The sequence below is a fragment of the Haliaeetus leucocephalus genome, unplaced genomic scaffold (assembly GCF_000737465.1).
Source record: "Haliaeetus leucocephalus isolate CR32 unplaced genomic scaffold, Haliaeetus_leucocephalus-4.0 Scaffold13, whole genome shotgun sequence".
NCBI lineage: Eukaryota > Metazoa > Chordata > Aves > Accipitriformes > Accipitridae > Haliaeetus > Haliaeetus leucocephalus.
Window position 1 is genome coordinate 2,385,909 of NW_010972449.1, and position 5,127 is coordinate 2,391,035.

The 5,127-nt window shown below is 48.2% G+C and overlaps 1 protein-coding gene across 1 annotated transcript in view; it reads left to right on the forward strand.

Moving 5' to 3' along the window:
• CABP1 (calcium binding protein 1) overlaps positions 1–5,127 on the forward strand; it is a 26,754-nt gene that overhangs the window by 835 nt on the left and 20,792 nt on the right. The window lies entirely within an intron of this gene.

Consider the following 5,127-nt stretch of genomic DNA (forward strand, 5'->3'; position numbering starts at 1 on the left):
AGCCGCCCGCAGCCCCCGGCCGCCCCGCCGGGCGCCGCGGAGGGCGCTCTCGGTGGTGCTGGCGGGGGAAGTGCCGGTGCTTTCCCTGTCGCCGGGGGAAGTTGTGGCTCTGCCTGCTGAGGGTGAGAGTCGGAGAAGTGGATTTAAAAAATGTATTTACTTATTAGATTTCCATCTCTCTGGCTCCCCGCCTTGCTTTGCTGTATTTGTTTACATCTCCTTATGGTACATTTCTGTACAATCGGCATATGAATCATTTCTGATGGCAGAAGCTGTCAGGAGAAGGTAGCGGGGAGGACGACAAAAAAAAATCCTGACCCAATTCCGAAGCCTTCCCAGTCACTATGTTAGGATGGAACAGATGCTTTCGGTGTTTGCAAGCTCTTTCGGTACAAAGCTGTCGCTTTTAGCTGCTTCTGGTAGTGAAATTACCCAACAGGGTTACCCTCTAAAAATGAAAAGGCAGAGGGAGACTAGCTCAAAATTTTCTTTTAGAGCCATTTAGGGATGTTACTGGGAGATGTAATCTCCAGGAAGATTAATGTAACTGCAATCTCCCGGAAGCACAATTATAGGTATAAGCCAGTAGCCTGGGCAGCCAGCTAAGTTCCAGCCCTGGAAGTGATCGATTAAACCAGAATTATGATTTGTGGGGTTTGTTGTCATTGGGTCTTTTTTTTTTTTTTTTTTTTAAGGGGGTTTGGGAGGCTTTGCAGGGTGCCCATTCAAATTAAGATTATGGAGAGAACGAGAAGAATTTTTGTAATTGGGCAGAAGGAGGTGATACACCCGTATCTGTTTAATCTGGTGTCAGAAAGTGTTGTCTACTTCTGTTCATCTTGACTTCTCCAGAGAAAAATCAAAGCACGTCTGCTCTCCTCAACAATTTTGCTTCCTCGCTGACAGTCTGCTATTTACGAATGTTACGGCTGTGTTTAACTCAGAACGAGTATTACCCTCCCTGTGCCAATGGTGTACCAAAAGTCTAGATTAAAATTTTGTAGTAGCAATAAGAAAGGGCCTGGTGAGCGGCGTGGTGCTCAACCTGGTTACAAAAAGCGATATTCCAGCACCAGGCTTTGAAATCTGTGGGCTCAGCTCTGACTTGTGCTGTACCTGTAGTTGTGAGGAAAGTGAAGATGTATGTGAGAACATATTTTAAGTCTCTGGAGCTGTATGTCCCCAAAGTGTCAGAAATACAAACAAATCCATGCCAGGGCTCCCACTTGCAGAAACCTCTCTGGTTTTGAACTCAGTCCTTACCTGAACGGCATCTTTATTTTTTACCTGCTCTGCTGCTTGCATTCCAGTGTCATAAGACGCCTCCAAAAGCCATAAACTTAGCAAAATTTAATTGCAGTGTTGAACAACGCCCCTTACAGAAGAGAGACAGATACAATTCTAGTTTTCACCTTTTCACTGAGTACATTGCACCAGTGCTCATAAACGCCAGCATCTTTATTTTAGAGCATAATATTATTTATTCTCATTTCTCTCTGTAGACATCTCTCCCTTGCTTTGTTTGAAGTAACGATGAGAGAATGACCATCTAGTGGAGATTTTAGGACTGGCTTTCAGGAGTGGGCTGTAGTGGGGCTGTACAGGGGATTTGTGGATATAAGAAGGGGAGCTATAATGTAGGATACGCAAAGAGCTGGTTGCAGGAAGAGATATGTGAAGATTTTTTGTAGCGATATCAAAAACCTGGGACGAATAAAGGCCCAAGGATAAATTCTGTCATGGAACGGAATGATGGAAATTTTGTTTCTGTGAGTGAAGAAACAAATGCTAAGCGTTATGTAAAAACGTGAGTGATATTTTGAGGCGGGCAAGGTCTTAAACCTGCAGGAGACCAAGTTGCAGCCTGGGCTGAGGCAGGGTCATAGGCACAGAAGTGTCCAGGACTGCAGTCTAAGGCTGCAGGTGCTGTAACACCAGTCTGCTCCACATTGTAATTAGAAGAGAGCAACAGCTCAGCAGACAATTTATTTAACACAAGAACTTCTCTCCAGCCCACACAGCCTACTGTGAAACAGTTAAAACAGTACATTTGCAGTACATAGGAGAGGAGCACAGTGATGCATATCTGCAGCAGCAGAGCACTGTGGTCCAGCAGCACCAGTATATCTTGTCCCAGCTCTACAGATGTGGAACATCATCATCACCCTGTTGTTCCACAGTGGTGCAGTGATGTGGTCGCAGATGCAGACAATCCAGTGGTACAATCGGATACGCAGAAAAGATTGCAGGGATGACTTCACGGAGGATGTCATTATTGCAGTAACAGCAAAAAGGAGCAGCCCAGGACTACAGGGTTGTGTCTGAGGGAGACAGATTTGTAGCTGTGCAGAAAAAAAGACGGAGTGAAGGCAGAAGTGCCGTGTTTATATAACCAGCACAGCAATATAGTGCACTGTGGGTGTGTACTCCAGAGGAATGCTAAGATACTGCCAGGATACAGGATGCAGTGATATTTTATTAATTAGGCTTATGCTATATTGGTGCAGTGATGTTCTAATATAATAAAGCAATAATACTCTTTTGGGGCACTTTACCATTTTGTAATTGAGTGGTACATGAATTAACAAATGTAAGGTAGTGTAATGATGTATTAGTATGAGCCAGGATGTCATCTTGGTCTAATGACATGTTTGCACGCTAGATCAGTGAGGCAGCTGCGGAAAAGCACTCTGCTGTGGAGTTTATAACGGGTTAGCATGCAGTGCTGCACAGCACTGAGTGCCTGGAGAACACAGCACTGACAATGCGGTGGTGTGGTAACGCAATCCTGTGGCAGAACAGAGATGTGATACTGGTGCCATGTGGTAGGAGTTTGGCAGTGCACGGGTGTGATAATTGTGTAGTGTTGTAGCCTGACAGAAGAGTTTAGCGGTCCAATGATGTAGTAATACAATATTCCAGATGGGAGCTATTCTATACAGCAGTGATTACTTCTGGTGTGATATTAGCAAAGGGCTGCGCTGATCTGACAGTACCATCCCGTTGTACCAGAAGGCAGCGAGTGAGGTGTTACCACCATGCCACAGTTTTGGACGCACGGCTGTGAGTTAGCATGAGGGCAACGCCACAGACTTACCTGGTGACAGAAGTGCAGTGTGAGTACGGGCTGGTTATATGATGCATGTGATAGTGGGACAGCAGTGCTTTAAAGTGGCCCTGCAGCGGTAGCTCAGTGTCCAGTAGCTCAGTGCGGTGTGAGAGCAGTGCAGTGACTCACGGGTGTAGTTGGCAGGGGATGCATGTGTGATAATGCAGCAAAGTGGGAAAGTGGCGAGAAAAGGGAGTGTGGGGAGGATGTTTCATATAATTTTGGCCTGACAGCAGGATAGGGTTGGAGCGGCCAAGTGGTAAAGGAGTGTCGTGGAGCAAAAAGGAGCATGCTATCACTCCTGTAGAGCAGAACAGCATGACGGTCCTATAGTGCCTATAGTGTGGCTACAGGACACAGTTTAGCAACAGTGCGGTATCGAGCAGTCACACGTCCATAACAGCAGAGGAGGAGTGATCCCTCGGCAGCTGGGATGGTGGTGAGATGGCAGCCTGGCAGCAGGACACAGTTTATTAATGTGACAACAGTAGCAACAGCAGCACAGAGACTGGGACAGCAGTGCGGTGGCCGCAGGGACTGCGATGCAACAGTTTTATGGCAGCAGGATTCCTGGGGCAGTGGTGATGCGGCAGCAGCACCTGCGGTACAGCGGCAGCTTGGCATCGGGCTCACGGCACAGCACTGTATGGGTACTGCGGCACAGAAACCCACTGGTTCTTGTCGCTTCATTTCTCCTCTGCCACAGCGTTGGCCTAGCTGGCACCTTTAAGAAGAGCTTTTTCCGTGCCTTTGCTATGCAATATTAATTTGCAAGCAATCCTGCCATGTGAGACCTGACCGTTTTCAGAGCCGTTTAGCTTTCACACCCTGCCTGACTGTTAAATTTTTCAGTGAAGTGATTCCCCAACAGTTTTCTGTCAATTGCCTCTGGTAGCATGGGGATCAGAGGGGTCAAACAATGCTGTAGGGACTCATTAAGTATTTACAGGCTTCTGCTGTTAGCACTGTGGCCAAAGGGGCTTTTGTATTTCTATTTGTACAGGGAGTTAAAAGCCTCTCCTGTCTGCACTGTCTCCCATTCCTGCTTTGATGTCAGTGTCCGCATTACCATTAAAATAGGGAAAGAATCTTTCTGCATTTGCTGTATAATTTTCCTTCTCTTGTCCTGCTCCATCTTCCTTTACTCATGAGCTTTAGTTCTTCTTAACAGGTCTTAATGGACCTTACAGCAAACAGGGATGACAGAAGCGGCCCCATTTTGGGGCAGGATGTATCCTCTGGCTGCCTGCATGGGAAGCCAAGAACATTCCCCTCTAAACTAGCCAGGAGCAGGTAGGGAAAAAGTGCCATGTCCAGCCTCTCACCCTTCTGGTCTCATCTGCAGGTTGACCTTGTTCCCTCAGTGGCTTTGGCTTCAGCTGATTCTAACGGGAGTTTTGCCCAAGAGCGGTTGCCGCATCAGGACCACGCTTGGAGCTCCGCCAGCGGAAAGCCAGGGAGCTCGGGCCAGCTCAGCCGAGGCAGAGTGGTTAATGGCTCAGTAATGGAAGTTTTCAGTTGCCCCCGTGTATTAGCGAGGGAGGCTGCAGCGCATCGGGCTGCGCTGGAGCGGCGATGCCAGCGACGGAAACTGTCAGGTGTCGCGCTGTGGGATGGCAGAGGTGAAGGTGAAAGGTCTGGGTTTGCAGGTGCTCGCGCGCTGCGTTGTACCGGGCTGTAAGGCAGGTGAAGCAGCAGCGTGTCAGGGCTCGTGGCAAACTGAGGACAGGCTCTAACAGCTATTCATTTACAGCGTTAAATCGGCACAGTAATTTGGGGTGAACAGACTTCTTCCGGCTCAAAATGACCAGCCGCTGTAGTGATGCCGATCCCGTTGCACAGACTTAGCTCGCTGGTACGGAGCATGCCTGCACAGGTTAGGAGGCAAAAAAACCCAGAAGAAACACCATACCCCTCCCCTGACTTTCCCCCCCCTCTTTTTTACGGCACCTCTGAAGGCTTGTTCCAGCCCCAAAATGGTCCTCAAAGGCCGCGGAGAAGAGGGAAGAGGGGCCGCA